We start from the raw sequence: 15,402 nt of genomic DNA, 5'->3' as shown, positions 1-15,402 counted from the left end.
CATGACTGAAAAAGCTGTATCTACATTGATGAATTATTATCCATTCTGAAAACTCTGTTCGTCTCAGACCTATTCTTCCTTTCATGGGTCATTTTAAAATATCAGGTTGAGCATATTGTTTCCTGCTTCTCTTTTGTTACAGCAACTTGGGGAAAGATGGGGGTGCTGAAAGCCGTCGTGGCCCCAGATTTTCCCAGTAACCAGTAGCTCCTTTGTCTAAGCCATGCCTGTCCAGGATCGTCTTTCCTGATTGGCTTTATTGAAATCTTGGGGAAAAAAAATCTTCAAATAATCAAACTTACTTAGAACCTCGGCAACAACACATGGCTGGAATCTCGAAAGCTGAGGAATTGCTTCTGTTCATCTCCTCCAATCTAACTGTGTGCTGGAGTTATAAACGGAACGATCAGAGGAACTATGTTTGTTTCCCCTTCTGAAAACCTTCTGCTATCCATTTACATTTTGACAATAGATGATGCAGAGGCTTGTATCTGTGTGTAAGCAGTTATAGGTAACTGCTCCTAGTAAGACGTACTCCTAAGGTGTTGGAATTCAAAATGTGCTTTTCCCCAAGTATATCCATGTTTTGTTTGGTTGGTTGGTTTTGGTTTTTGTTTTTTAAAGCCACACTTGCCGCAGATGGAGGCTTCCAGGCCAGAGTCAAATTGGAGCCATAGCGGCCGGCCTGTGGCACAGCCACAGCATCAGGGAATCTGAGCCGAGTCTGTGACCTACACCGCAGCTCATGGCAATGCTGAGTCCTTAATCCACTGAGTGAGGCCAGGGATCAAACCCATGTCCTCATGGATACTGGTTGGACTGGTAACCACTGAGCCACAGTAGGAACTTGCTCCATGTTGTTAAGAGTTGGGTTCCCTGTAGCGCTGCTATGCTGATTCATGTGCATTATGTGCTACAAAGACTTCTCTTTTTCTTGGAATATCTACTCTTAGTATCACGTGGGACCTGAAGAGCAGATCTAAGGTAGAGGGATGATTCCCCATCTTCTAAGGAGTTGACTGCCCCAACCCAGAAGCTGCTGCTGGTGTGGACGAGGATGGTACATGTTCTGTGGCTTTGGGGCCAGTGACTTTGTGAGTGAAGGCACACTGGTATTTTTTTTTTTTTCTTTTTAGGGCCAAACCCTCGGCATATGGAAGTTCCCAGACGAGGGGTCGAATCCGAGCTGTAGCTGCCAGCCTGCACCACAGCTCATGGCAACACCGGATCCTTAACCCGCTGAGTGAGACCAGGGATCGAACTAGTGTCCTCATGAGGATCCTAGTCGGGTTTGTTAACTGCTGAGCCGTGAAGGGAACTCCGACACTGGTGTTTTGGCTCTCTAGATTGCTTTGGAAATACTCTGGGACAGGGAAAAACCTCTAGATGCTTCCTCCCCCGGCCCCACTCTGTGAGCCATTCACATATGAACCTGCATGAAAGATGCTTACTGCAGTGGTACAATGCAAAATATATGCGAATGTATCTGGTAGTTTTTAATCCTGGTATTAATTAATTTTCTGTCCGTTCATATGTCTGATCACAAAAATGAATTGGGTAGAGGTAATTCCTAATTTACAAACAGTCGTGTCCCAGGGTACATTTTAAAACTGGTTGTAATTCAGACTACTTGCAGACAAGAAAAAAAAAAATGATGTGTTCCCATCATGGCTCAGTGGAAATGAATCTGACTAACATCCGTGAAGATGCAGGTTTGATCCCTGGCCTTGCCCAGTAGGTTAAGGATCTGGTGTTGCCATGAGCTGTGGTGTAGGTCGCAGACTCGGCTCGGATCCCACATGGCTGTGGCTCCAGCTCCTATGCGACCCCTAGCCTGGGACCTTCCATATGCTGTGGATGTGGCCCTAAAAAAAAAAAAAAAAAAAAGACAAAAAAGAAAGAAAGAAAGTGAGTTATGTCGTAATTAGTTTCCAGATTACCCACAAAGATCTTCTTAATCATACTGTACCTCAACTTCTGAGGGTCTACAGCAGCCTTGTTTTCTATTCTTTAGTAAATTGTCTGCAATATTGAATAAGACATCTTCCCCCTGAGTTGGTTGTCCTTGTTTAAAACAAAGTCAGTCCGGGATAGATGTATTGCATTTCGTAGCAAGAGCACCCCTGGGGTAATAGGAAGCAATTCCGGTGCCCAGTCGTCTTCCCTTACTCCCCGTTCCTTCATGGGACAGAGCAGGAGATGCAGCAGGAGACGCATGTGGCCAAAATATGTGCACATTGGGATGGAGGAAGAGCAGCCAAAGAGGCAGGTTCTAATGCCTGCTTCACCCCTTCCCTCCTCCTGAGAACTCCCACGTAGCAGGATCCCAGTCACCCATGTGACAGCTAGCTCATGTACCTTTGGGCTCAGGAGACCCCAAGTTCTTCTGTAAGGAATTACAGAAGCACCAGGCCACCATTCTCTCACTCCTTGCAAGAGCTCCCGAAGGTCTTGTCCATGACTGAGAGGGACTTGACAGTGGCTCGGCGAGGAATTCTTCCTCTCAAGACTCTGAGGGCAGAACCCACCACCCCCTGACCTGGGCTCCCCCTGCCTGTGTAGGGGGCACCGTCAGAGGATCCCGAGTTGAATGCCTTGGCTCAGGGAGAAGCACTGTACGTGGGATCCAAAGGGAAGCCTGTTCCCACAACAATGTCAGTGTTGGTGTGGATTTTCCTTGGTTTCAGAGATGGGCTTTTACAAGTTTTATTTCTATCTGTCTATCTGTCTGTCTGTCAGTCTGTCTAGATCTGTTGTTTGTTTGTTGTTATGGTCGTTGATTGCCACCCCAAGATGTATGGCGTTCCTGGGCTAGGGGCCAGGGATCAGATCCGAGTCGCACTTGTGACAACACCAATCCTTAACACACTGTGCGGGGCCAGGGATCAAGCCTGCGTCCCCGTGCTCCAGAGACGCAGCTGATCCCACGGTGCCCCAGCGAGGACGCCACGTCATGGATTTTAAATGTTACCTTGAAATCATAGCCATGTCGGTGGTGATGCTGGGCATCATTCTATGCATGGGAACTGACCTCATGAAATCAGCACCCAAAGTGTTTTTGTTCCTTCAAAGCCTTCTTTTGTACTTCTGGAGTCCTCAGCGTTCCTTAAAATTAAATAAATAAATAAATAAATAAATAAGTAACAACCTAAATTAGTTCCCCTCGGGTGTGTTACCCTGTAGTGTCGCTTGGGTCGGTTTGCTCCTAATGCTTCTTTATACTTACACAAACTACAGCTTTGGAACAGGCCTGTGTTCACAGTCCTAGAAAATAAACAGAGCTGGAGTCTCTCATTCGAGTCGTCCTGACTTCTTTCTCACTCGTGAGTTTACTGAACACGCCCACTGATTTTTGTTTGCAGAGCGTCTTCCTTTTTGTTTTGTTGTTGTTGTTTGGGGGGGCTCTTCTTTTAGTGAATTTACAATGTTGTGTTAGTTTCAAGTGTACAGCAAGGTGGTTCAATTACACATATGTCTGTATCGATATATTCAGATTCTTTGCCATTACGGGTTATCATAGGATACTGAGTAACGTTCCCCGGGCTCGACAGTGGGTCCTTGGTGTTTACCTATTTTATATATAGTGTGCGTATATATTAATCCCAGATTCCTACGTTATACCTCCCTGACCCCCCCCCCTTACCCTTTGGTGAATGTCAGTTTGTTTTCTATGTCTGTAAGTCTATTTCTCTTTTGCAAATAAGTTCCCTCGTGTCATTTGTTTAGATTCCACAGATAAGTGATATCCTGTGATCTTTGTCTTTCTCCGTTAGCGTCTTCCTTCCTGGATGCTAGACCCCGTCAAGGTCTAAGCTACCCTGGGAGCCTCCTTGGTCTCCGGGCTTCGTTGGCCTGCAGCGCTCCCTCTCTGCGAGAATGTCTTTTAAAACAATCCCCTTGTTTTCTAGGACTCAAATAGGGCTCTCTTCAGCAGTAAAACAAATGATCAAAGTTTGATTCCAATTGCTTTTTGTCGTCTTGGGGTATTAAGGCCAAGTTGGAATTGAAACCTCAATCCCGTGTCATTGTCAAGCATTTTACTTTTAACTTCATTCTTTAAAGAAAAGGGGAAAAAAAAAAAACAACTGTGGGTTTGAAAGGTGCCTTCAATGAATTCGATGTTCAGCCCCTTTGAGAATCTTCTAATCACAGCACGGGCATCTCCTTGAAGTGGTCCCTCCCCGAAGTCTATAGTCCCCACGTTCATGCCTCAAGGGGTGTGATGGAAGATGGCCTGGTGCCATTGGAGTCACGAGTCCCCCCATGTTCTGCTGAACAAGCGGCATGAGAGTGTGCACCAAACAAGATGTTAGGGGCTTCTCAGTTGTCCATGGGCCACAACCTTAGTTTCTTCCCCCTTCTTCTTTCCCTGAGCTGCAAGTCCTGCACTGTTACTGTGGTACTCTGGGCTCTTCTGGCTTACTACTGTGTTACTCCGAGCAGTTTTCTTTTATCCAGGGGTAAAGACGGGAGAGGTATTAATTCAAATCATATGGACTCGCCATTCTTCGAGGTCAGGCTTACTAGAATATTGGCCTTTTCTTGAGGTTCCATCTAATAGTTGCCTCTGATAAACAGCATTTTGAAAAAAAAAATAACCTATTTAGTGAAAACCCACTATGGGCTTATTTAAAACCAAAGCTTTGAGTTTTTTGAATCCTGCAACTTTTACTTCTCTACCTGCTTCCTTTTTATCTTTTTTTTTTTTTTTTTGAGGATCAGAGAAATAAGAAACAAACCCTCCTATTTGAAGAAATTCGTATATTTTAAGATCAACGCAAAATTAGTCGAAAGTCCCTTGGTCTCTGTAGAATTTTTTTTCTTTTTCTGAAAGTTTATAAATGGATGTTAAAATGGAAAATGCTTTGAAACCTTAACCGGAGCTTTCGCTATAAATAAGAGAGGGGCGGAAGACAAATAAATATGATAACGCTGAGAAGGAAGAAAACTTGAAGAAATGAGAACTGTCCCTTAGTGTGTGTGGTAATAGAGCTCTGAGTATATATATATAGGAAAATCAAAGACTTAGAGAAGGCAATGTGCACTAAGTCATAGCTGTTGACGTGTGCTTAGCTCTCTTGCCTGGGAGATTTTTTTAAAATGCAGCAGCCAAGGAAATTGACCTCACTTTTTTTTTTTTTTCTTTTTTTGGGTTGGATCCTTGCTCACGTCACATAAATGAATAGAGCTGACAATTTACTGGTTCATCAATGAAACAATATTACATTATGAAGATGTAAGGAAAAAATCCTACGCTAACATTGTTGCAGTTTGAAAGGTAAGCCCTTCCCTACAAGATTAGGAGATGCTGATGTTGGGTTAAAGCCAAAAGAACAAAATGCCACGTGGTACAGGCTAAAGGGTTAAGTGACCCCTTGACATCTTTGACTGTCCCCACGGTCCTGGCAAGGATTTCATTAGCATGCGAGAGGCTCTGTGTTTCCCTCGTTCTGTCTTTTAAAGTGCAGAAACCTCGTTTTTCAAGATTTTAAAGCGTTTTATTCTGAGGGATATTCTGACACATGGGACTTGGTGGAGTGTTTGTTGCAATGGTCACGTGGTTCCTTTGGAAAGGTTTTGCTCTTATATCTGTTGATTCCCTACATTGACCGTTAAGCCATGGTTGTCAGGACCAGACTGTTTCTCAAATTTGGTCTTTTGGCGATGCACGAGAAGTAAAATGTTGTTGTTGTTTCTCGTCCTATACTTGAAATAGGAAGCCTTCTCTCTTAAGTTCACCTTCTGTGATCTTACTAAAAGTTCTTGGCACACAGTCAGTTACCAATTGGATGCCTAGTTCTTCCCCAATAGACCTAGAAGTTAAGTCTCCTTCACTCTGTTTTTGAAGGAAGACCATGTAACACTTACGTCTCTAGCTACCATCAATTATTGAACTGGGCTTCTAACCCTGGGTCCCCCCCATCCCCTTGAGTCCATGAACCCCATGGATATGACTGTGATATGACAATCATTATATGGAGGGGGGTCCTTCAACTGGAGAGAGTCTGTGCTTCCATCAGACTCTCAAACGGGTTCACAACTCAGGAAAAGTGGCAAACCCCTGCCCTCCACAGCTAGCCCTTCCAAGGCAGGATCGTTGAGTCATCAGGTACCTGTTACCCCCAGTGCCTGATGCCTGGGGCAGTGCAGGGGAGTAGGAAATCGTGCTTTCTCACTGGCATGGTGCTTCTCCATCCTACATGGCACTGATCCCCCGGGGATCAGTCAGATTTTGTGAGCAGCACTCAGCAGGTTCCTGCTTCGATGTGGAAAATGACCCTGAAGAGGTGAATTATCTCTTGCATGGCACTCAGGCTGCTTCCTTCGCAAGCTGAGAATAATTTCAGGGTGGGCGAAGGAGTCGATTGAAGTGAGTTTGCGTTTCTCTCTGCTCCTTCAGCTCCAACCATCAGGAAGTGGCCCCAGATCATTCAGTTCCATGATTCTGGGGTGTCATCTGTTGTCTTGTGTAATACATCAGCTTAGTTTTAATTATTGGTGATACTTCAGTCTGTGCTGCTCAAAACTGCAGGTGGGCCCTGCTTTAAGAAAATGGAAAACCACTTCCACGTCGTACTTCCTGTGTCTTTGCAGAAAGGGGCAAGCATTTGCACTCTAAAAATAGCGTGGCTTTATGAAATAATTTATCACAAGATTCCTTTAAATAACTAACTCTCTTAGAGCATTTAAAATATGATTTGATTTGAAAAAATCGATTGTCCACTCACTCAACTTTTCAAGAATGCACCTGCCCTGTAATGGGAGGCGGGAGAAGGGAAAAAAAAGCAGGCGACAAGGAATGAGGGTCTTAAATGAGCTGAAGAGGAATTAATTTTAATTTAGAGAAGAATTTGCTTTTCTAGAGTTTCCCAGGGAAAAAAAACCTTCACCTTTCTCACCTCCAAAGTATATAAGGAAAGAAAGAAAGAAAGAAACAAACAAACAAAAAAAACCAGGTCAATTTGAGTTGGGGAAAGATAAATCTATTTCTTCAGTGGGTTGCATTCTGCATTATGCATGTGTGTACAAGTGAGGTTTGCTTTGATCCTGACTATTAAGTTTATTTTTAAACTCAGACTGGGCAGGAATGCAGCGATGCTCTTTCCTCTCTATGGTACCTCCTGGTCTCAGTTCCCCAGCCTGGCGGGATGCAGCTGAGCAGCAGGAAGTAGCTGAAAAGTGAGCAGGCTTGATAGGTGCTGAGGGTTTCTTTCTTTTTCTTTCTTTCTTTTTTTTTCCCCCTTCTTCTCCTCCATTTTTGAAATTCAAATTGAATGCAATTTTCAGCTCATTTGAGCCAGAATATACTGTGGCTGAGCTTCAGTGGCTCTTAAATTCAAACTCACAGGAGAAAACAGATATCATCTGTCACAGAGGTGGGGGGAGAGAGGACACTCCTGCATTTTATTCATGGGCGACACAGCTCCGGTAACTAATTCAACCCCCTCTGACTAATCGACCAATCATTCACCGGCAAACTTATCAACTAATCAATGAAACCTTGAAGACACTCATCTGATGAAGTCTGGGAGCGGTTTCCCCCCTCCCTGGAAAGAAAATAATTGTTCAAGTCTATTTTTGTATCGTTGGTATTTTAATACCTGTTTTTGCAAACCGAGACAGAATATCATGCCCATCTTTTTCTCTGCCCTTCCTGTCTATTTTTATTGTTTCCATCTTTAATGTCTTTGTCAATGCAACTTATTTATGACTGAGAATTAGCAGAAAGCTGACTGCTGGCAAAAAGAAGCCAACATTTTGAGTTTTTTCTTTACTAAACAGATCGCCTGAAAAAAAAAAATAGTCTTCTTTCTTGGGGCAACTGTAAGTCCCAATTAAAAGAGAAAGACCCACTCATTTACAGAGTGGCTGTTTCAGGATGGCTGGTGAATGCCTCTCAGGAAGCTTCAGCCACTGGGTATGTGCCCAGAGAAACCAAATGGATTTGGACGTGTAAGAATCTGACATCCCTTCTTTGATCTCCAAAGGGTGTGATGCGGCCGTTCTGGTTCTGCAGTGGAGGTTACCAAGGGTGCTCATCTTTGGCTGTTTTAGGGTAAACCAAAATTTCCGTGGGAACATGCAAGCCATTAACTTTCTCTGGCTTTCCTGTTGTTGAGTTTTGTGGGAGACTGATGCTATTTCAAAGTAAGTAGGAGCGAAACCATTTGATATCTAAAGACTGTCATTTCTAATGAAGTTGGTTCACAGTCATCACACTTGGAGTTTAAAAATGTTTTGCAGTAAGTGTTGATCAGACCACATGTAATTGTACTCAGACCTGTGCAGGAGCATGCGTGTATGTGTGTTTCCGTGACCCAGAGATCTCTACAAATGTGACAGGAATTTCCAATCGTTTTCACATTATTAAAGGCGTCAACCACTTTACCCCGTTCGTTGCAATGTGCTTGTGCTTTAGGTTTCTGATAAACAACATTTATGGAAAAAAAAAAAAAAACCAACAAAGAAAACAACATTTATGTCACCTCCCTTATAAGAAAGAATAGCCTGACTTTTAAACCTGCTTTCTCACTGGCACACCTCAACATAGCTACCAGGACTGCATTGTGGTTTCTTTCTATAAAAAAAAAAATGAAAACCTACCTGGACAGGAATCCACATTTTTAGCTAACTGGGAAATTAGTTGATAGAATTTGCTTTTCTTCTAAAATATCTGATCTCTTCAATTTCTAAGTAATTACTGAGCGCTTACCATATGCCAGATGTGGGTTGGGCTAAGATTTGCAAATATAAAATCATGGTTCTCTAACCTCAGTATCATAGACATTGGAAACGAAATTTCATCATCCCTTGACTGGGAGGAGAGTCTTGAAAAGGTACCCAGATTTTCAAATATTCTCAAATATACAGTCTGCCTCCTTTTGCTCAGTTGATAATCACTGGTATGAAACAAAAATGATCCAATTCTTTTTTTTTTTTTCTTTTTAGGGCCACACCTGAGGCATATGGAGATTCCCAGGCTAGGGGTCAAATCGGAGCTGCAGCTGCTGGCCTATGCCACAGCCACAGCCGTGCAGGATCCGAGCTGCATCTGCAACCCACACCTACAGCTCACGGCAATGCCGGATCCTTAACCCACTGAGCCAGGCAAGGGATCCAACCTGCGTCTCATGAATGCTAGTCAGATTCGTTTCCGCTGGACCACCAGCGGGAACTCCCCAAAATGATCCAATTCTGATTCTCCCATGAGGTGGGAAAAAGCGTGATACACAGTGAAAAAGAAAGTAAAATATGCAGGCTGGCCTGTGAAATGTATAGTATTCCTTACAAATGCTTGGGCCATTGGCCAAGGAAAGGGGCGGTAGGGTGCTGTCGTCACGCACTGCGGGATGCCACGCACTGCGGGACGCGTAGGGGTTAGTGGAGGAAGCAAGGAGGGCCAGTTCGGGAGGGAGGCAGAGCTGGAGTCAATGAGAGGATGCTTGAGGGAGGGGGCACCGCTGTGTGCTGACACCTGCTGATCCCAAGAGAGCTGAGTGTTCACTTTCTAGGAATTCTGAGAGCCAGCTTTCCATGAAGTAGTATGAAAAAGTGAATTACATAAACTTAGAGTAAATCCGTTATCTTAAAAATAAAAGCAATAGATACTTAGAACTGACTGCTCTCTAATTATTTTCTCCCTTATATTGCCATTCTCTGTGCTCTTGAGGTCTGCCTATATTGTAGCTGGATGGTGAAAATACTATCGAATGATACACCTTTCTTCCCAACTCTGTGTTTCATGATGTCGTGTTGGGGGCTTGGAGTCAGCCATAATGGGAATATTTATACCAAGGAAATTGGCGAATGATACAAATTGGGTTTTTTTTTAATTTTTCATTTGAGAGCCAGCTCTTAAAATTTCCCAAACACTGGAGGTGGGGGTGAGGCTGAAAACTGTAAAGCATGAATGGAAAAAATGTGAGAAGGTCGGGTTAAGGAAGGAGAAGGGTTTCATCCCCATGGAGAGCAGGGCATTGCGTTTGGCAGATGATTTGCCATTGATTTAGAAATCATTGGGAGACATTGACTGTCTTTAGTGTTTTTATTATTGAAGCATGTGTTCACTTGAGAAAATGTGGACCGTCCCACTGTGGAGTTTGCTTTGCTCTACTGCCCTGTGATGGAGAAAGTGATGGCTGAAATAATAGCCCTACCACCCAGGGCATCTTCCAGAAACTGGACCAAGAGGGGTATCATCTAGGAGGGAGACGGGGCCTCTTTCGGGTGTAGTCCGTTAGGACTTGAGCTGTAGGCAGTCTTAGTCATGAGGCTCCCACGGCACATAAGCCTGAAAAAATAAAAAAGAGACAGACAACCCTTGCGTGCAGTCGTGAGCAAAGGCGGGTCATCGTGGGGCTTAAGCCTAGAAAGAGCTTTAAAGAAAACCAAACTTCAGGCAGAAAAACACGGAAAAGAGTCAGTGAGGCGTTCCCGTCGTGGCTCAGTGGTAACGAGCCCGACTAGTATTCACGAGGATGTGGGTTCGACCCCAATCCCTGGTCTCACCCAGTGGGTTAAGGGTCTGACATTGCGATGGCTGTGGCATAGGTGGGCACCTGCAGCTCCGGTTCGACCCCTATGCCCGAGTGTGGCCCTAAAGAGCGGGGCGGGGGTGGGGGGGGAGGAAAGGGAGGGGGGAATGTGAAGGAGAGTTTGAGGAGAAAGTAGCCAATTAACACCACCAAGGCTTCAGTGAAATTTTGCAATTTTTTATCCAAACTGAATCACATGGTGAGTGAAACGGTGGGGAGCTATGAACCACGAGGCTGGACACAGACCTAACCAGCGAAGGGTGATGTGTGGTCAGGCTAGGCTCGCAGAGGGACCAGGCTGGCAGAGTTGTACGCGGTCAAGATGGTCAGCAAAGGACGCTCTTTAACCAGCATTCGTGGAGCATCCACCGTGAGGAGCGCCGAGTGCCAAGGAGAGAGACATGTGGCACCGTTGAAAAATATTTTGTGGAGGGAAAAAAAGCAGAAGCCGAAGCATCCTTTGCCATGTACACCCAGGAGTCACTCTTCACAGTTTATTAATAACTTTTTCTACAAATTCCAATGTTTATAGAGATACCGATCTTAGTTTCATGTTCAACTAGAAAATGCAACCATACCACGTATAGGTCTGCAGTTTACATGTTAACATGTGCGCTCTTTTCACGAGTACATACTCGTTATCCCCTTAGATAGACCTGTCATCACATATTATATGGCCATTCTTACTGATGCACTTTTAACCCTTTTACTTTCAGTTTGGTTCCAATAATGCTATGTCAGTTTTTTTTTTTCTTTTTTTTCTTTTTGTGGCTGCACCTCGGGCATATGGAAATTCCCAGACCAGGGACCAAATACAAGTCTCAGCTTCGAGCAGCAGCTGTGACCTATGCTGCAGCTGCAGCAATGCTGGATCCTTTAACCCATTGCACCGGGCTGGGGATGGAACCTGCGTCTCTGTAGCAACTGGAGCCGATGCAGTCAGGTTCTGAACCTACTGAACCACAGTGGGAACTCTACTATGTCCATTTTTTGAGTCCTGTGTTCTTATGCCTGTAGGAGAGATATCTAAGATAGGATTGCTCTATCTTCATTTTTGATTTGATAAAAAACTCTCAGTGGATCATTAGAAAGTGGCATAAAATATACACATACAATTTACATAATTGTAAACCACTATAAACATTGTATAAATTAATACATCTACCAAGATTGTATTACTCTCCATTTCCTGGTTAGCCCTGGTGTCTATCCAACTTTCAGATTTTTTGCCAATTTACTGTTGGGAAGTGGTGTCTTAAGAGTTATTTCAATTTGCATTTTAAAAATTATAAATGAAGCTAAGCATCTTTTTTGATTTTTGCTGGTCATGTGCATCATTTTAGTGAACTTGCCTTGTTATGTCTCTTGACAGTCATTTCTCCTGAAATCACCATCATTTTCCTTATTTGTTGCAACATCTTGCACACCAAAAATACTAACCCCTTATTTGTGTTGCAAAAAATCTTCCCCTGTCTTCGTTTCCCTTTTTTATTTTGCTTTTTAATTATCTTTCATCTAGGAGAAGTAGTCCAATGTGTTTATTTTGATTTGTTGTGGCTTTGTGTTTTCTCCTCTTGCTAAGATGAGCTCCTTGTCCTCCAAAAGAAAGAAAAGCAATATTGCCTTTACTCTAAATCTTACATATTTTTGACATAGTTCTTTTTTTTTTTTTTTGGCTTTTTAGGGCTGCCCTTGCAGCATATGGAGGTTGCCAGGCTAGGAGTCGAATAGGAGCTACAGCTGCCGGCCACAGCCACAGCAATGCCAGATCCAAGCTGCATCTGTGACCCACACCACAGCTCATGGCAACACCAGATCCCCGACCCACTGAGCGAGGCCGGGGATCAAACCCACATCCTCATGGATACTAGTCTGATTCTTTTCTGCTGTACCACAGTGGGAACTCCCGTGATCTGATTCTTGAATCCTGAGATGCATAGAGTAGCTGGGAGGATGGCTGCAGGGATCGAACCCACATTTTCACGGAGACTATGTCAGTTCCTTAACCCACAGAGCCAAAACAGGAACTCCCTTCTAATCTTCATAAAAGGATCAGGCCTTTATCATGGTGAAGTTCCATCCTCCCTAAAAAGAAAAAAGGCAGAAGACCCAGCTCATCTATAGAGCTAGATCCATGGACCACAGAAGCAAGGACAGGCGTGGGGTGAGGGTGCCCATGGAATAAACATCCAGAAGGTAAAGTCATTTCCCGAAGATGAGGGTTGGGAACATGAGGAGAGAGGAATTCTAAAGAAACCTCAGAACAGGGTGAGTCTGGGAATGCCCAGGAGATGAACAAATGGGTTACCTCGTGTTCTTGGTGAGGTGCCAGGTTGACGTTAAACGGAACAACCAGATAAGAAGCCACGGCCACGTCTTCCTCCACCTTTGGTGACTAAAGAGCAATGTGGAGGCAGGGACGACCTGAGAACATCTAAAGCAGAAAGACAGGGTTTAAAGATGCAGGAGAAAAAAGAGGATGCTTGCTAAGCGGGAGAAGTGAGTCAGAGAAAGCTCCTGCAGAGGGGATGTGAGTCAGAAAGGAAGATGACATAATGAACTTGGCAGCGGGTCTGTGGCGTGTCGACCCTGGACGTGGGGAGGAAGGCTAGCCCGTGAGACCACGTGGTGCCTGCCAACCCGAGTGAGGCTGGAGTGGTGCGTGTGGCTGGGGAGGCGTGAGGCTACGGGGCTTTCTCAGGGGATGGGACACAGTTTCTCTGGCGACATTGGGAGGAGGACGGCTTGAGAGGCCGGGTTTGGAAAGAGATCACAGACGGAACAGCTTCACAGTCGAGTGGCGGCCTAAGTCAAGGGCAGTGGCGGGGGTGGAATTTGGTGCAGTATTCTTATTTGGTCTCTCTTTTTTTTTTTTGCTCTTTAGGGCCGCACCCGTAGCACATGGAAGTTCCCAGGCCATGGGGCGAATTGGAGCCACAGCCACAGCCACAACAACGTGGGGTCCAGGCCATGTCTGTGACCTACACCGCAGATCATGGCAAAGCTGAGTCCTTAACCCACTGCACGAGGCCAGGGATCGAACCCGTATCCTCATGGATACCGTCGGTTCCTTACCACCGAGCCACAATGCGAACTCCTCATTTGGTCTTTGGGCAAGAAAGATCTAAGATGCTCCATGTCATCTCCAAGGCCATGCCGTGGTCTGCTCTCCGCCTGCCTTTAGGCCTCATCTCCTGCCCCTCTGCTCTTTCTCTCCGACTCCAGCCAAGCCAGCTGCCTTTTCATCCCCTAAGTCCTACCTGCTTTCTCATTCTCACCCGTGCTTCTCTCTGTTCTTTCCCGAACTCCTGTTCAGATCCTGGGTCTCTGCTCAAAACCATCCTTCAAGCATCCACCCTCCCCCTCCACACACCAGCTAAGGCATCCCTGACCCGCTTCCAAGTACTTCTCTCCTGTTTCCTAACATCTATGGGGCAAACTGTGGGTTCCACTCAGTCTCATCTGCTAGCACTGTACTTGTTGCCCAGTGAATATCTTGTTGCCCAGTGAAGACAGAAGGACGCATACATTTAAATGACTTGTTTTCATCCCCAGTTGTTGACCGAGGCTGCCGTGCGTCTTCTGAAGTGACGTACAATCAGGCTTGATTCACGTGTACAACTGGAACTTTCCTGTGCAGTTATGGGAGACTGAGGTTATTTTTTTCCCTAGTATTTTAACCATTTCTAAGTGTACTTTCCTGGGCATTAAGGACATTTATGCTGTTGTGCCATCATAGCTACCCCACATCCCTAGAACTTTCCATCATCTCCAAATGAAACTCTGATTCCATTAAAAATTATTTCCTACCCCTGCCTCCCCCGACCCCTACCAGCACCTTGCACCTGCCATTCTACTTTCTGACTCCATGAATTTGATTTTTCCAAATACCTCGTGTAAATGGGATCATTTAATATTGTCTGACTTACTTTGTTCAGCGTGTTTTCAAAATTCACCTACGTTGTAGCATGTATCAGAATCCTACTCCTTTTAAGATAATGTAAGAAAGAGAATGTGTGTTTGTTATGACCGGGTCACTTTGCTGTGTAGCAGAAATTGGCACGATGTTGTAAATCTACTATATTTTAATTTGAAAGATTAGCCAAAAATAAAAAGAATCCTGCTCCTTTTTCAATTGAATGATACTCCATTATATGTCTGTCTGCACCACATTTTATGTTTCCATTCATTCTTGATGGGCATCTGGATTGTTTTCACAGGAGACCCAGGTTTTAAGTCTTGAGATGCGTCTGCCATCCATCCTGTAATCTAGTAGCCCAGGGGGTGGTCAGTGATGGAGGAGAGTGGATTCAAGCCAGGGAGGAAGGATGGATTAAAGAATTATCATGGCCATGTCAACAAAAATGTCAGGCACCATGGACTTTTAGACAAGAGGGAGAGGAAATGTTTCAGGTAGACCCAAGCCGCCTTGCTCTGAAGAGGGTGATAAAGATGGGTTCCATATTTTTATTCAGATTAGAGTAATATTGAGAAGCAGGTTTGAAAAAGACTCATTTTTCTCTTTCCCTTATTATCAAGGTGGAGGAATGGGATAAAGGAGAAGGGGCGGAAAAGAAGGAGGCTTCCTCTGAAAGGAGAAACTGGGGAAAAGGGGTGAGAGACAGGTGGGGGATGAGGGGGAATTTGGCCCCAGTCCGACAGCATCCCGTGGAGCACAGGGGAAAATGCTGCAGGGAAGGAAGAGCAGATGGAGTCTTAATCCAAAACCGTCCTACAGTCTTCATGTAGGAAGAAGCCTCCGCTCTGGGAGACCAGCGAATGTATTGTATCCTATCGACAGTCTGAAGACAGGGACTCCACAGCCACCACGAGGCACCCATCCCTGAAAGTTTCTTCTCTTCCGCTA

At 44.7% G+C, this 15,402-nt stretch overlaps 1 protein-coding gene across 17 annotated transcripts in view; it reads left to right on the top strand.

The window, feature by feature from the left end:
* Positions 1–15,402, top strand: part of ESRRG (estrogen related receptor gamma) — a 660,805-nt gene that overhangs the window by 201,702 nt on the left and 443,701 nt on the right. For 7 of the 17 annotated variants that reach the window (XM_021064114.1, XM_021064115.1, XM_021064119.1 and 4 more), the window contains one exon: positions 5,187–5,278. The exons of the other annotated variants lie outside the window; for them this stretch is intronic. The gene's annotated coding sequence lies outside the window, so the exon portion shown is untranslated. The remainder of the gene's footprint in view (positions 1–5,186; positions 5,279–15,402) is intronic. 17 annotated transcript variants of the gene reach the window in all.

Source organism: Sus scrofa, chromosome 10 (assembly GCF_000003025.6).
Source record: "Sus scrofa isolate TJ Tabasco breed Duroc chromosome 10, Sscrofa11.1, whole genome shotgun sequence".
Taxonomy (NCBI): Eukaryota; Metazoa; Chordata; class Mammalia; order Artiodactyla; family Suidae; genus Sus; species Sus scrofa.
This window is presented reverse-complemented; position numbering and strand designations above follow the sequence as displayed.